This window comes from Oncorhynchus clarkii, chromosome 2 (genome assembly GCF_045791955.1).
Source record: "Oncorhynchus clarkii lewisi isolate Uvic-CL-2024 chromosome 2, UVic_Ocla_1.0, whole genome shotgun sequence".
Classification (NCBI taxonomy): Eukaryota; Metazoa; Chordata; class Actinopteri; order Salmoniformes; family Salmonidae; genus Oncorhynchus; species Oncorhynchus clarkii.
The window spans coordinates 57,733,546-57,751,334 of NC_092148.1; the positions used below are offsets into that span (position 1 = coordinate 57,733,546).

General features: G+C 42.9%; 2 protein-coding genes across 4 annotated transcripts in view; one reads left to right on the plus strand and one right to left on the minus strand.

Annotated features, from left to right (window-relative positions):
- LOC139370552 (cytosolic carboxypeptidase 4) overlaps nt 1-17,789 on the plus strand; it is a 259,601-nt gene that overhangs the window by 43,869 nt on the left and 197,943 nt on the right. The gene's annotated exons all lie outside the window — the stretch shown is intronic.
- The window catches only part of LOC139370533 (ectodermal-neural cortex 2), a 52,924-nt gene that overhangs the window by 5,309 nt on the left and 29,826 nt on the right, over nt 1-17,789 (minus strand). The gene's annotated exons all lie outside the window — the stretch shown is intronic.

A 17,789-nucleotide genomic window follows, 5' to 3' on the forward strand; every position in this document is an offset into this window, starting at 1 on the left:
TCCTCCTATCAAGGGCAGCTGGGGAAAAAAAGGTTTTAGCTTCTGTGCGGCTGTCATCCAACAAACAAACTCTAAAAATAAACCAAATTCAGAGAAAAAATACTTTTGTAGAAAATGTTATGATCCATGTGGAATGAAATGAAATTCCAGGAATCTTGAAGTCGTTTTAATTACGTACAAAATTGCTGCTGCATTAAGTAGCTTAAAGGCAGCTAAAATGACAGTTTACGATAACTGTTGCTTCGCTGGTAATGAAAGGGGTTAAAACACTTTAAACAGGGAATAATATTTATGAGTAATCCTTCAGTATCAACCTTCAAAGCCTGTAAAGGACTCTACTAACAAATGAGTAAAGGGAGAAGACAGACAATTAAGCCCAATTATATTTTAATTCCTTCTGCATCAGCCTACGATTGTGTCGCTTTTAGACAAGATGCAACAAGCCCTGGAAGTGGAGACCAACAAGGCTCCATTAAGTCTACCAAACCTTTGTGTTGGCAACATCTCTGCACATCCTGCTCTTACACCCCATACAGAGAGTGTCTTAACCCTTTACACTCGTGGGAATTGGCCTATGTGGATAGGGCTACATTTCATTGTTTCTTACAGAAGAAATATGAAAAGCATAACCATGATAGCAATTGAAAGTTCGGGAAAATTATTAGACCAAAGTTGAGGACACAACAGTTCACCTGACAAGACTGAATCCAAACATTACACTGTTGATTTTACATTTACTGTACTTGTCGCCACATTCTGTTGATGATCAAATCTGAAAACACTCTGGACACATTCAGTAACATAAGATTATTTTTGGAAAATGTAGGGTCAGTGCAACATAAGACAAAAACATTGCAAGGGTTTGAGTGAGACGACCAACTGGTGTCTCAAAGTGGCCCAAACCTATCCAGTGTGCACAGTTCCTAAGCAATTTCAATGCACGTTTATGACTCAAAGAAGAGTCTTCCACTATAAGATACTTTTTGAGCTCTACTAGCTGGTCAAGAACTAGAGCAAGCACACGAATAGTTTCATTTGGAACACAACCCCGCATCTCTGCCAGCACACAATGACTGCCGTTAATGCAATCCAATGGTTCATTATAAAATCACAATCTGGGTCAGGTGGGCATGATTTGAAAGCCTGTTCTATTGCAAACATGACTAGCTAAGTTATAAAATACGATTTTACAGTGTTGGCTTTCACAAGACTATTCAGAGAAACAGATTAAAATTGTGGTGTGCATAGAAGGAGTCATGATTGCATTCAGGTGTGTGTGAGACCTGGTGAATTGTGAATCAAATCAAACTGTATATATACACACTATATATATAAAGTATGTGGACACCACTTCAAAATATGTGGATTCGGCTATTTCAGCCACACCCATTGCTGATGGGTGTATACATTTTATCATCACACCGCCATGCAATCTCTATAGACAAACATTGGCAGTAAAATGGCCTTACTGAAGAGCTCAGTGACTTTCAACGTGGCACCGTCATAGGATGCCACCTTTCAAACAAGCCAGTTCGTCAAATATCTGTCCTGATAGAGCTGCCTAGGTCAACTGTAAGTGCTGTTATTGTGAAGTGGAAATGTCTAGGAGCAACAACGGCTCAGCCGCGAAGTGGTAGGCCACACAAGCGCACAGAACGGGACCACCGAGTGCTGAAGCGCGTAAAAATAATCTGTTCCCGGTTGCAACACTCACTACCGCTACTTTCTCTGGAAGCAACATCAGCACAACTGCTTGTCAGGAGCTTCATGAAATGGGTTTCCATGGCTGAGCAGCCGCACACAAGCCTAAGATCACCATGCGCAATGCCAAGCGTCAGTTGGAGTGGTGTAAAGCTTGCCACAGTTGGATTCTGGAGCAGTGGAAATGTATTCTCTGGAGTGATGAATCACGCTTCACCATCTGGCAGTCCGATGTACGAATCTGGGTTTGGCAGACGCCAGGAGAACGGTACCTGCCCGAATGCATTTTGCCAACTGTAAAGTTTGGTGGATGAGGAATAATGGTCTGGGGCTGTTTTTCATGGTTCGGGCTAGACCCCTTAGTTCCAGCCAAGGGAAATCTTAATGCTACAGCATACAATGACATTCTAAACAATTCTGTGCTTCCAACTTTGTGGCAACAGTTTGGGAAGGCCCTTTACTGTTTCAGCATGACATTACACCTGTGCACAAAGCGAGGTCCATACAGAAATGGTTTATCGAGACTGGTGTGGAAGAACTTGACAGAACAAATCCTTGACCTCAACAAACACCTTTGGGATGAATTGGAATGCCAACTGCGAGCCAGGCCTAATCACCCAACATCAGTGCCCGACCTCACCAATGCTCTTGTGGCTGAATGGAAGCAAGTCCTCACAACAATGTTCCAACATCTAGTGGAAAGCCTTCCCAGAAGAGTGTTATAGCAGCAAAGGGGGGACCAACTCCATATCAATGCCCATGATTTTGGAATAAGATGTCCTACGAACAGGTGTCCATATACTTTTGGTCATACAGTATATATATATAGCACACTTCATATATGGATGCAACGCAATGCTCTTCACAGGAGAAAACAAAAAAAAAACAATGAAAAAACAGAATTAGTTACTACACAACAGAGAGGATAAAAAAATGAAAGAATAACAAAAACTGAAAGACCACTAAGGTACCTAAAAAGATCTGTTAATTAAATATGCCCACTGTTTCAGCCCCCCTCAAGTTCTCTGGCAGGCTATTTCAAAGGCTGGGGGAATAGTATTTAAAGGCTGCCTCTCCATGCCTCTTGGTCCAAGGCTTTGGGAAAGTTAAAAGGCCAGTGCCAGAGGACCTGAGGGAACTACTGGGTACATAACTAAAAAGCATGTCTGACAATGGTGTGCACAATCGTGGATTGTGAAGTGTACATTTGGACTCATGGGTGTTTGGCTTGCTTGTTTTACATCAAAGCGGTATTTATTCTAACTCTCAATGTCTCATCTTTCAAAATGCCTCCTCTTGAGTCCTCTTAAACTTACAGCAGTTCCCTGATGAAAATAACAAAAAAAATGGGCCAAAGTTTCCCAATTACTGGGAGGAACTTCTTATCGCGTGCTGTGTTTATATTCAGAGCAGTACGTATTGCGATTTTGGGGTTACGGTACAGCGGGAAAATTAAATACCAACAGTTGCTGTAAATATTCTTTATTGGGCAAAAGACGCAAAACTAAAAAACTGTGACAACATTCAATGTCCCTGGCACTGTCTGTTGTGAAAACGATTGTTATGTGGGGCCTCACGTAGAGGTCTTCACAGGTCCAAAAAGTATGACCAGTTTCGTATAGACCTCGTCGGATCTAGCCCAGGTCCGATTCAAGTGAGGGAAGCAGCAGAAAAGTCCATCTGTAAGCTACCTACTTTATTAACCAGACTTGAAACAAGAAGCGTGTCTAGTGGAGTTGGAGAAGAGAAATGGAGAACAGTAGTATCAAAGAATGGAATTAAAATTATAAAGTGTTGAAAACTGAAAGGGATGATAAGCAGATGTTCCTTGTTGGGATGGAAGTTTTTTGATAAGGATGTGTATCATCTGGGAGATCCATTTGGGGGAAAAGTGGGATCAATCAGAGTGACCAGGAGAGGACTTGTCCTCATTAATTGTGTCTGAAGAACAGAAGGCGGCGGCGGCAGTGGGCATCCCGAGAGTTGGGCCATCTGAAGTGTAGTTCTTTGAACTCTGAAGTAGAGCACCTGTTAAGGGAGTAACCTCTGGGGTGACAGTGGAAATAAATCAGAACATCCTTGCGACAAGAATCCCAGATGTGGTTAAGGCCCGACACCTGACCCGCATGGTGAATGGAGGAAAGGAAGAAAGTTTCTCAGTGCCATTGTTTTTTATTTTTACAATGAATACCTCCCTACACAACTAAAGTGTACACACACAAAACTGTAAAGGATTTGGTCGTTTCAAAATGTGTGCAGACGGAAGGAGCATATGGAAGATCAGAGAGAAGAACGGCCATGTTGGAATTGTGGGGGGAATCGTGTCCCAGAGTTTGTAGAGTACCCTGCCCGAGGTTGAGGTGGCTAAAGTTAGGGCGGTCCATCTGATCTCCTATACGGAGGCGATCAACATAATTGATTTTGGATGCACCACAGTCCATGGTAAAGGTTTGTCAACTAAGAGAACCAGACATGCTGTATGTAAAGAAAGTGGATTTTGTGGCGTTCATTGAAACTGTGATAAACTGCACGGCTCAAGTAGCAAGGAAGTCAAATAAATTGGACATAATTGTGCCTGCGGTAGGAAAGTATCTGAGGCTTATTGGTGGGGTTATTGGTGACGGAAGATGTGCCACCGTCCCAGGCTCCTGAGCCTGTGTAGGGGTCAGACATGGACTATTGCTTTTAACAGTAGAGGAGCATGTTGAGTGACTTTCTGGTAGTCAGTTTGAGTTCAGGATGGGTGACATACCGTATACTTGGGTATTTTGAAATACCGTTATGATTTTCAATACCGCGGTGCTACGCCACTGCTTATAACTAGAAATCTAAGATGTCTCAAATAAATTATATCCAGCTGAGCATTTGGTTTGCTAACTAGCTATGTGGCTAGATGTCAAGATCAAGCTTTTTGGTTACAGCAGAGATCAAGATCCATGTTGCCGCGTGTGCACTTCCGGTAATACTGTATACCCCGGTATGGTACAGAAACGATATGAACATCTGGTTACCGCTCAACGCTAGTAGGATTATTTTAAATCGACATACATTTTGTCTTTTGGGATATTTTGGGATCTTTTATTTTCATCCAACAACTTTTGGATGTAGTCCGCCGTAAAACCTCAACGAAGAAGAATTGCCTCTCTAGCAGGTGGAGGGGACTTGCAGTGTGTGTACTGTGTGCGAGTGACAAAGGGAGCAAGGTAGAGACAGACGGCAACCAACCATAGCAAACCAACTCGTGCTTGTAGACTAAACAGGTTGACCACAACGGTTGCCAACGGCTAAAATATTTCTTTAAAAAAAAATATATATTTTGGACCCCTTTTTTCTCCCCAATTTTGTGGTATCCAATTGTTTAGTAGCTACTATCTTGTCTCATCGCTAAAACTCCCGTACGGGCTCGGGAGAGACGAAGGTTGAATGTCATGCGTCCTCTGATACACAACCCACAACCTGCTTTTTAACACAGCGCGCATCCAACCCGGAAGCCAGTCGCACCAATGTGTCGGAGGAAACACCGTGCACCTGGCAACCTTGGTTAGTGCGCACTGCGCCCGGCCCGCCACAGGAGTCGCTGGTGCGCGATGAGACAAGGACATCCCTACCGGCCAAACCCCCCCTAACCCGGACGACGTTGGGCCTAATTGTGCATCGCCCCACGGACCTCCTGGTCACGGCCGGTTACGACAGAGCCTGGGCACGAACCCAGAGTCTCTGGTGGCACAGCTGGCGCTGCAATACAGCGCCCTTAACCACTGCGCCACCCGGGAGGCCTCCTTTTTATTTCTGACACAGATCGCGCTGCAAGTCCTGCCTCTCCCATCTCCTCATTGGTTTATAGAATCAGGTACCCATGTGCCATCTCCTCATTGGTTATACCTACGTGGGTGATTGAAAGACTAACTGTGTTGCCAGTCGTTGTAGTAATACTATGAAAGTTTAGATGCCAATCACCATATAAATTCAAAGATGAAAAAGCCTGGAAGGAGGAGAGATGACTAGAAACGATCTCGGTTGACCGTTTTATGTGTGGATTAATTGTCGGAGTAGAGGACCTTGTGTATTTCAGGTAAAATAACAACTGTTTATATCCCTGGACAATTTAGCTAGCAACAGCAAGCTAGCTAAATAGGACAAATTAGCTAGCAAGTGCAAGCTAACTAGCTAAATTGCCATAAATGTTTAATGCTTTTGACCTGTTCCTAAATTAATGTAATTGGTTCAGAGTTTGTTTTGATATTTTAACCTGCGTCTTGTGCTCGCATTTGGTGTAGGGGGACAAAATACATTTATGCACAATGGCGCACCCATGCAGCCGGTTTGGGTTCCGTGTTACTAGCTAGCTTGTCATAGCTAGATTATTTGTCATCAATATGATATCTGTAGTACTGGTCTTGACTGCATCAAATCGAGAGAAGCTAGTTAGCTAAGCTAGCTAACATAGCTAGGTAGGCTAGCTGAGGGTGCATGAGCTTTCTCCGTGTCCTACAGTTAAATAACTCCATTCAGATTATTAAGTAGCAGCCACCTGTTGGCTGTTAGTCATTGTAGCCTATCCTTCTCATTTAACTTTTAAATCCATGATTTGAATTCTAAATCTCCTAACTTTTTTTGCCACACACAAGGAGGCTCTATGACAACAACAAGCTACACGTTCCACTCTGCATAGGCTATTGTTGAGCAGAGAACATTTTATCCACAACTGTCTTGTCTGTCGCGGTTGTAATCTACTGTGAAGCCAAAATTTTCCCAAACTGGAGATTTAAGCGACAATCATCCAATTCTGGTTTATCGGTTCCACCACTCGCCATCGTACAGAACTAGTTACCGACTGCGCCTCACAAAAAAATAGATTGTTTGAAATTAGCCAGTTAAGATTTTAATTATAAAACGTGGCAATAAACTCAGTTTTTTTTTCATCTCAAATTTACTCAGGAGGCAATGGCATACAACGCAGCATAGGCATATCCTATAGGCCTAGTGTTTTTATTAGGGATGTTAAATGGTTAACTGTTAACTGGTTAGCCGCCGAAAATAACATTTGACAATTTGCGGAATTAAATTGGCGCGCTTGTATTCGTCAGTCGTCGTGTATCTTATTTATCACAAGTTTCTAATGGAGATTTTCATCTCTGGCACAACTGCTCGCATTTGGTTTAGAACAGTGTTTTCCAGCTAATTGTATTTTGGCAAAATGTTTGAAAATGACTTTATTCCCTGATTCATTACAGGAGTTGCATGCAGGTAGCCTAGTGGTTAAAGCATTGGGCCAGTAACTGAAAGGTTGCTAGATCAAATCCCCGAGCTGACAAGGTAAAAATCTGTCGTTCTGTCCCTGAACAAGGCAGCTAACCCACTGTTCCTAGGCCGTCATTGTAAATAAGAATTTGTTGACTTGCCTAGGTAAATAAGTTTCTTTTTTTTTTTTTTTTTTTAAGTTCAATGGTAGGCATTTTGACTAACACAATAGGCCTGCCATTGTTGCATGTTTCTATTAAGCTCTTAACTTCTTGCTCCTACTTGAGACGCAGATGTCTCAAGTAGACACCTGGAAATGCAAATGCGCTACGCTAAATGTTAAATGTACTCGTTAAAACTCAAACGTTCATCAAAATGCACATGCAGGGTATTGAATTAAATCTACACTCGTTGTGAACCTAGCCAACAAGTCAGATTTTTAAAATGCTTTTCGGCGAAAGCATGAGAAGCTATTATCTGATAGCATGCAACACCCCAAAATGTCTGAATGCGACGTAAACAAAGATTTAGCGTAGCCGGCACTACACAAAACGCAGAAATAAAATATAAAACATTCATTACCTTTGACGAGCTTCTTTCTTGGCACTCCTATATGCCCCATAAACATCACTATTGGGTCTTTTTTTCGTTTAAATCGGTCCATATATACCCAAAATAGCTTTCTATGGAAGCTGTGTAATTCAGAAAAAAACATTGTTTTAAAACGCAGCGTCATTTTTTAAAATTAAAAAAGTCGACGATAAACTTTCACAAAACACTTCGAAATACTTTTGTAATCCAACTTTAGGTATTAGTAAACGTTTATAATCTATCAAAATGATTACAGGGCGATGTATATTCAATAGCTCCTCGTCTTCAAATCAATGGCTGAAAATGTGCACCTCACAACATCCTGGCGGAGACCGGAAGAAATTGAATCCAGTTAGTTGGATTTACCAACAAAAAAGTCCCTGGAAAATGACGACAATGGCGACATCGTGTGGAATCTGTAGGAATTGCATGCAGGTCCATAATTAATTTTGTGCCCTTTTAACAACCCATGAAAGTGACGCATGGAAATTATTTTTAGCTTTCAGAGAGCAGTTTTTCTTGCGCTTTTCGATGAAACACACGATCTGTTATAGTCACAGCCGTGATTTAACCAGTTTTAGAAACTGAGAACTCAGTGTTTTCTATCCACACATACTAATCATATGCATATACTATATTCCTGGCATGAGTAGCAGGACGCTGAAAAGTTGCGCGATTTTTCACAGAATGTTCGAAAAAGGAGGTGGTAGACTTAAGAGGTTAATGAAAAAAGTCTGGTCCGTGTATGTATGCAGCGAGAGCTTTCACGCTCTCCAAAATCTGTCCAAACCAAGCCCAATGTTTTTCTATGTCGCCTGCCTTCCTGCCTTGGGACGACTACCATTGTTAGGGATGAGAAATAAACATTGTCATTATATACAGATCTCTGATAGAATTTTCTGTTGGCCACAAAATTATACTATTTATACCATTTGTTAACAGGTTAATGAGGGTCAGTTAGTCAGCAGCAACATTTTACAAAATTTGAATCCCTAGTTTTTGTAAATATATTTATGTATTCATTCGGATTCACAGTACGGACCGAAATGTGGTTCCCATACCGAAAGGTTCGGTATGAATAAGGGTACCGTTACACCCCTAAGCTGTCAGTCAAAACCCATACAGCGCTGTGAAGGCAGAGCCAGCGCTCTGATGTCACATATAGCATTTTACTGTTCAGCCACTACGTCCCAATTTAGGTGCTTAATTAGTGCCCCAATTTGATCTGCCATGTTCAACCCGTATAAGGGCATGAATGGAAAGGGCTAAAACGACATTTTCAAGTGGAAAAGTAATAACTAAGTGTGAAAGGCAATTTTATTTGCAGAAAAGAGGAGAAAGCACAACAGCATATCACCCTGTTCCTGGGAATTGTATGATAGGAGCCAGATTTTTTAATTACAGTGTGCTGTATAACAGCTCATGATATTCTTATCTACACGAGACACCAGTCTAGACTGGAGCAGAATGAACACAGCTTTGCGGCCTAATGCGATGATGGTAAAGTTTGAAATTTCAGGGCGGATAGAGATAGCAATGAGCCAGTGGATTCCAGGAAAGGGAAGTCCAGTGCAATGGCATGTCAGAATGTTGCTTAAATCCACTGCCAATTTACACAGGGCAGACCGAACAAGCAAAGCTTAGCCCTACTATTCTGGGGAGAGGAAGCTGTGTGTTTATATGTAGTCTGTCTGAATATGTTTCTCTGTTGTGTGAGTGAGTGAGACTGCTCGATCTGTGATTCACTGTGTCTAGCTATCAGGTAAAAAGCACTGCTTTACAGTTGTTTCTCCAGTACATTGGGCCAAAATGCCATGTTTCCTGCGACAGCACCATGTACTGTGCCGAAAAGAGAGATCAGATTAATATCCACACAAATTTAGTGCCTCTGCAACATTGACACAATTAGCTGGTTTAGTCTTTCTGGAAGCAGGGGGTGGTGGTTGGCATGGGGTCAGGACTGTTCCAACTGTTGGCAAATTACCTGGATTACTGAGGCACAGTCGAATGCAGCTGCTCAACACAATCCCTCTGAACTGGAGGCAAGAGAAGGAGTAACATCCAGTGTACCCAACTCAAAAACAATGTCACGTGTTGGGACACACACACACACACACTGCAATTACTTTAACTGGCAAAGCTCTGCCAGTGCCATGAGTAAAATATATCATGATGACTATTTATTACCAAAATGCCACACACCCAGACTTTATCTTCAGCCATAACATAGGCAAAGCTGAACGTAATAACTTTCAAAAGTCCATGATGAATTTTTAATGGATGGCTATGAAAACGTTCACAGTATTGTCCGAGTTTATTGACCAATTGATACTTGTCATTGTAGAGCTGGTAAAAGCAGAAGTCGCCTCAGTGCTGACATCTCCACAACTACAATGAGGACAGACCAACGAGAGGTCAGACCAACGAGAGGTCAGACCAACGAGAGGTCAGACCAGGGACAACGGCAAGGAATAATGCCATCCTTGTATGCACAGCAGAGTTAGTTTCTAGTAAATCTAAATGTCGACCTAAAGAAATGTTTTCTTTCCCTCCTCGAAGGCGTTGCCCGTTGTGTAAAATGATTCAAATTACATATGTCACCAGGGCTTGGAGGCTAAAGCAATGAGGTCTCATGGATTCAGTTGCCTGGATCGCGCTCTGTGTAGATTAGGCTACATAGTCAACATTTGCTAGAGTGGTATAAAACAGCACAACATTGTTTCTCAGAGACCACCCATTGTATCTGATAAATGGTTACAGTAAAACACCCAGGCCATTAGCATTAGGCCTACATTCCCTTCTAAAGCAGAGGAAATGGTCGTGTCTAACATTCCCCATTTACTACACCCATTAAGGCTTGTCTACAGTGTTGCAGTTTCAGATGGAAAGTTCTGGTGAGCGAGCAGGCAGACTGTAGCCTGAGGTGTGTAAGCAGCCTGGCAGGCTCCCGCTCTCTGGCCCATTGACTGTGGTGTAGCTCAGATGTTGTCTTTGATAGGAGACCCCTGGCACCCAGACAGTCACACATCTCTGCTGCCACTTTGCCAAATTGCCCAGGGTATTGCTGGGTAGCTCACAGGCTGGTTCATTATAGAAAGACACCATTACTGTATTTCTGTTCAGAATGTTATGGTCAACCATCATTACATTGACGCCTCTGGGTCTGATGGGTTCATAAAAACATGCTATAAAATATAATAGCATAGGATGGGAGCAGAAGACCTTCAGTGCAGTGACTTGATTCATACTGAATCTAGGCTAATATTTGGTTTGCTGACAGAGTGAAAGATCATGATGTTACAGTAGTATGTTCTTATTTTCTGCTTGGACATAATTCAATCAAACCTGAAGTCACTGTATAACAGAGCAGGAAAACTCAGTCTCCAAGCAAGCCAAGACACACATCTTTTCTCTTCATTGCCTGGACTCTTCCCCTCCTCTTCCTTCCACAACCAACCGCTGTCCTACTTCATATTGTACAGGAGTCAGCTGTAAGCTACACTCAAGCCTATTATAAAATCATCGCAGCTCAAGTCAGCCACTGCAAACAGTGTTGAGCGGATCTGTGTGCTGCTCTAAGTAGGGTCTCATTAAGGCCTTGCAAAACAGTGAGGAGTGTGGGCAGGGGGAGAAGATGGACCAGCGGATGTGGCAGGAAGGTCTCTCTCAAGGAGCAGTGAAGGGGCATTCCTCCTCTGACTGCATTCCTCCAGACCACAGCAGCAGCTTGGACACAATGAATCGGCTCAATGTGGAGTTTTTACTGTGTCCTCTGACACTCCACCTATCCTGTTGACACAACACAGCCCCACGGCCAACAGATTATTCCATAACAGAGCCTGAGCGGGAGAAAAGTCCCTGTGTGTGACTGTGTTGTCAACAAACAAATGTCAGGAGTGAGCAGAGTCACCCCTGTGACAGCTGATTAGAGGCATGACGCTGTGCCAAGAGAGCTTTCCAATAGGCAGACACCTCCCTTTGGACATTCATTAAAGCCAAAACGACAGCTTTGGGGGGGAGGGGGGGGGCGGTGCAAAGCCTGTGAGACCAACATTGTAGAAACACTGTATAGAAACTATCTGCCGTACTGATATGATTAATTTGTCCTGCTAGAATGTGACGGCGTGAAAAACGCCGTAAATGTATATAATGGACCAGATATTTCTAAATGCAATGAATTATACTTCAGAAAACAGTCGTCGTACTGGATTGGATTAGCCTAATAAACCTGACTATTCGACCACCCATATCCATCCACATTGTAACCCTAATCCTCCTCGTGTGCTGGCCAGGAGTCAGGGAAACAACGAGGTTAGATAAGGTTATTGCTAAGCCCACATTAAATGTGTTAGCTTGTGTTTCACAAGCCCTGAGATTTGATAGGTGTAAGAGGCTAATGCCCAGCTTTAGGCTAATGGCCAGAGGAGCTTGGGATGCCCTTTCAAAGTACTAAAATATGTCTCTGAAAAGAGGAACCAGACTCCAGTGGAGTCTAAAATGAAAAGGATACACATGCTTGACATAAAATGTACCGACTGACATGTGGTAGTCTGTCCACTGTTGACATAATAATAATCCTATTATTGCCATATTAAATAATTATAATCCTATTATTATTATATTAAATAATTGTCTATGATAGAGTTTAGTTATTAATGTATTGATCTGAGTAGCAATGTGTACATTGATGTGTAAACGGGACCTTGGTCTCAGCAGGACTCCCCGTCAAAAGAAAGGTTATATAAATATTGCCTGGGCGCTGTGGTAAAGTTCAGGTGCAGTACCAGAGAGAGACCCTTGAAAAACTGGTGGAATGTGGCAGGCTGCAGTCAGGTAGTCCCTCTCTCTTCCGCCTGCTGCAGTTGTTTAAAAATGTATGGGCTAAAACAGGATCCCCAGCCGCTGCATCCTCCAGCCGAGGAGGGAGGAAGGGCAGTCACCCTGGGGATCTAGCCTCTGTAGCCTGGCCCGCAGGAGCTAATTATGAAGCTGGGCCACCTGCTCCTCTGTGAAATGGAGCCCTGTGATGTTGGCTTTGAGGTGGGTGCTAATGATTACACACAGGAACAGTCATTAACCCTATCAGTCCCGAGACCCCAGCAAAAATCGTCTTTTCATTTGTTCAGCCCTTATATTTAGCCTCACAATTTACTTTTCAGGACAACCAGGGCTACAAGTAGAACACAAAAGTACTTGACATAAACAGTTCATGAGTTTTATTGACAAATGTCAATAACAAAAAAAATGTCAGCCAAAGCAAAAAAACAAGAACAATTTATATGAATGCTGGAAGTACAGAAATTGTTTGCTCACTAGTCGGTGACAATGGTGTGGAGTTTAGAGTTTGTGACAGGAACAATGTGAGAGTATAACAGTATTATAGACACTTTGTCCTGGGATTTCCTATGATCTATGTATTAGAACTCAGTTATCTTCTAACAACTCTTGTCTAGCATATGAGCGTCATAGAACAAAGCATGTTACGTGCTTGTTTGTAAGTCTCCGCTCTTCATAGATAACTATTCATAGTTTGGAGCTGAAACTATTCGGACTCGACAGACGTTTTTTGTAAAAAGACCAGGCCCCTTAAAACCGCTTGGTGCTAGGGGGCAGTATTTTCATTTTTGGGGAAAAAAAACATTCCCGTTTTAAAACAGGATATTTTGTCAGGAAAAGATGCTAGAATATGCATATAATTGACAGCTTTCGATAGAAAACACTAACGTTTCCAAAACTGTAAAGATATTGTCTGTGAGTATAACAGAACTGATGTTGCAGGCGAAAGCCTGAGAAAAATCCAATCCGGAAGTGCCCCAGGTTTTGAAAGTGCTGCATTCCAATGACTCCGTATTCGGCTGTGAATGTACCATCAACGAGCTTACGCTTTCTACGTATTCCCCAAGGTGTTTGTGATGTGAGAGACTGCTCGATCTGTGATTCACTGTGTCTAGCTATCAGGTAAAAAGCACTGCTTTACAGTTGTTTCTCCAGTACATTGGGCCAAAATCCCAATCACAGCATTGTGATGTAGTTTAACGCATTTCTGTTGAAGAATAGCTGTATGCGGCCACATTGCGTAAGTGGTCACATGGTGGCTCCGAGAGAGATTTGCGCGTAAAATACAGAGGTAGCCATTACTCCAATCGGTCCTAGTGAAAAACGAATTGTCCCGAGGGATATATTATCGAATAGATATTAGAAAAACACCTTGAGGATGGATTCTAAACAACGTTTGCCATGTTTCTGTCGATATTATGGAGCTAATTTGGAATATTTTTCGGCGTTTTTGTGACTGCAATTTCCGGGCGATTTCTCAGCCAAACGTGAAGAACAAACGGAGGTGTTTCGCCTACAAAAATAATATTTGGGAAAAAAATGAACTTTGACTATCTACCTGGGAGTCTCGTGAGTGAAAACATCTGAAGTTCAAAGGTAAATTATTTCATTTGATTGATTTCCGTGAAAAGGTTGCCTGCTGCTAGCAAGGCATAATGCTATGCTAGGCTATCGATACACTTACACAAATGCTTGTCTAGCGTTGGCTGTAAAGCATATTTTGAAAATCTGAGATGCCAGGGTGATTAACAAAAGGCTAAGCTGTGTCTCAATATACACTGCTCAACAAAAATAAAGGGAACAAATAAACAACACAATGTAACTCCAAGTCAATCACACTTCTGTGAAATCAAACTGTCCACTTAGGAAGCAACAGTGATTGACAATACATTTCACATGCTGTTGTGCAAATGAAATAGACAACAGGTGGAAATTATTGGCAATTAGCAAGACACCCCCAATAAAGGAGTGGTTCTGCAGGTGGGGACCACAGACCACTTCTCAGTTCCTATGCTTCCTGGCTGATGTTTTGGTCACTTTTGAATGCTGGCGGTGCTTTCACTCTAGTGGTAGCATGAGAAAGAGTCTACACCCCACACAAGTGGCTCAGGTAGTGCAGCTCATCCAGGATGGCACATCAATGCGAGCTGTGGCAAGAAGGTTTGCTGTGTCTGTCAGCATAGTGTCCAGAGCATGGAGGCGCTACCAGGAGACAGGCCAGTACATCAGGAGACGTGGAGGAGGCCGTAGGAGGGCAACAACCCAGCAGCAGGACCGCTACCTCCGCCTTTGTGCAAGGAGGAGCACTGCCAGAGCCCTGCAAAATGACCTCCAGCAGGCCACAAATGTGCATGTGTCTGCTCAAACGGTCAGAAACAGACTCCATGAGGGTGGTATGAGGACCCGACGTCCACAGGTGGGGGTTGTGCTTACAGTTCAACACCGTGCAGGACGTTCGGCATTTGCCAGAGTACACCAAGATTGGCAAATTCGCCACTGGCGCCCTGTGCTCTTCACAGATGAAAGCAGGTTCACACTGAGCACATATGACAGACGTGACAGTCTGGAGACGCCGTGGAGAACGTTCTGCTGCCTGCAACATCCTCCAGCATGACCAGTTTGGCGGTGGGTCAGTCATGGTGTGGGGTGGCATTTCTTTGGGAGGCCGCACAGCCCTCCATGTGCTCGCCAGAGGTAGCCTGACTGCAATTAGGTACCGAGATGAGATCCTCAGACCCCTTGTGAGACCATATGCTGGTGAGGTTGGCCCTGGGTTCCTCCTAATGCAAGACCTCATGTGTGGCTGGAGTGTGTCAGCAGTTCCTGCAAGAGGAAGGCATTGATGCTATGGACTGGCCCGCCCATTCCCCAGACCTGAATCCAATTGAGCACATCTGGGACATCATGTCTCGCTCCATCCATCAACGCCACGTTGCACCACAGACTGTCCAGGAGTTGGCGGATACTTTAGTCCAGGTCTGGGAGGAGATCCCTTTGGAGACTATCTGCCACCTAATCAGAAGCATGCCCAGGCGTTGTAGGGAGGTCATACAGGCACGTGGAGGCCACACACACTACTGAGCCTCATTTTGACTTGTTTTAAGGGCATTACATCAAAGTTGGATCAGCCTGTAGTGTGGTTTTCTACTTTAATTTTGAGTGTGACTCCAAATCCAGACCTCCATGGGTTGATAAATTTGATTTCCATTGATAATTTGTGTGTGATTTTGTTGTCAGCACATTCAACTATGTAAAGAAAAAAGTATTTAAGAAGAATATTTCATTCATTCAGATCTAGGATATGTTATTTTAGTGTTCCCTTTATTTTTTTGAGCAGTGTATTTCATTTGTGATTTTCATGAATAGGAATATTTTCTAGGGATATTTACGTTGCGTTATGCTAATTTGTTTCAGGCGATGATTACGCTCCCGCATGCGGGTTTGGGAGTCACTAGAGGTTAAGGAATCCACCCTCGTCTCACGAACACTGCTCTAAGCAGTTAAATCACAGACTGGCCTGTAGCTCACACACAATGTTTTAAAAAGGGCAGTTATAAGTCCAAAACGCACTGATGTTATGGTGGGACTAATTGGGTTAACCCTTCAGAGGAAGGGATACTCCACCTCTGTGCTGTGAGCTGAGGTTGTGTGTCTCTGAATTTATATATGTCTGCTACTCTCACCACCCTAGTGGCTGATGCCTGGACATGGACTTGAGCCTCCCTGTTCCCCGCGGCAACATCTTCCAAGCAATACCCTAACCCCCTTTATAGTAGCTCAGCTCCAGCAAACACACACCTACCTCTCAGATAAGATAACCATTGATTATAGGAAACCAAATGCTATGCTCAATAACATTGAACAATTGAGGCACAAGCATAACCTTAAAATGCCTGCGTTGGGCTTATCTGGTCATTATTTATTCATGATAAAAGCAGGACATGTCAACAGTTTAGGAAACCATTACAGTGTACTTTAGACTCTATATAAATGTAATGGGTAACGGTACATTTGGGACCTCCTGGCTTTCACAAGGCAACGGCACCCCATTAGAGTAGCTCTCTGTGGTCTCTCCAGTCTCTGTGTAATTACACTGATTGAGCCCCAGTGTGTTCTCCAGCTAGTGTGCTAATAGCCAATTGACTGGAAAGTCTCTGTAATGCAGAACACAAATCAATGTCTGAGTGGCTTACCACCGTACTGCACCACTGGGTGGGATGTGTCACTTTGATCCCGACTGAGAAACACAGGGATTTCCTCCAGATAAACTTTACTTTACTACCACTCCCAGAAGCCACCATGAGAGGTTCTGCAGTGTTTGTGCTTATACCACCACAATACTCAATTCCAAAACGATACCAAGGCAAAAAAAAATAAGGCATATTAGCCAAAGTCAGAGAATGGCACTTGACCCAGACAGATCTTTGAGTTCAATATTATTACATTTTTGTCCATTTTTCAGATAGCCATGTATAAATTAATGAATCTAATCATACAATATATTTGACTTTGTTTTACCAATCTAACTACATAAAATAATTTGTTATAATAATGTTATAATAATGTTTAAATGGACACATCTGAAATCCGGCTACTTGATGCATAAAATCGACAATCACAATAAACGTTCTACCACAGCGACCATGTTCATTTTAGGAAGCATATTTGATTCGGAGTTCGGACATAAAGTTTGCATGTGAAAACTACTTCTAAAACGCATACGTTCAGTTGTTCCGAACTCACTTCACTTGCGCTAAAGAGGGAGGCTGGCTCGGCTGGCACAGATCAAATACACTGTTGGAACGCTGACGGTGTTTACTTGTCCTAATAATTATTATTTTTATAATATGAAACATTGCGCAGAAAACCAAGTGTTTTAATCGGCATATGCTTACTTCAATTTTGACCTAACGCCGATTAAGATAAGCAGAGTAAGGTGTTCACGAGGGCTGTTGCGGTGATCGTATTACCACAACACCGGCCGTTATGAGTCATGACCGCAGTCAAATTCCACGTGATCTCCTCTTATGCCCTCTGGACATGCGTTGGAAGTGACTGTCAGGTCGCTAATCGCCTGGTACTCAGTTCTCCATTGTCCGGTATTGATGGACAGACCGGTTTGGGTTTTTACTTTACCTTCTATAACAGTATATGAATGTTTGGTTTGTTAAATATGATATGCTGTGTGTAACGTCCATTTTTATAGTTTACCTCGCTACTTGAGTCATCTTTCGCTGCCATCTCTTTCTCCATGCTGCTTTCTAGACCTAACTCCGCCCCCTGTCACTCAAGGAGCACATGTTGTTGTTGCATGGTCAATGCAGCACATGCAACAATGTTGATGACAACAATGCCGTTTTAACTTTGCTTCTGTAAGAACCTGCTTCCTCTGGGTAGTCCCAGAGCCACTCCGCTGCTGT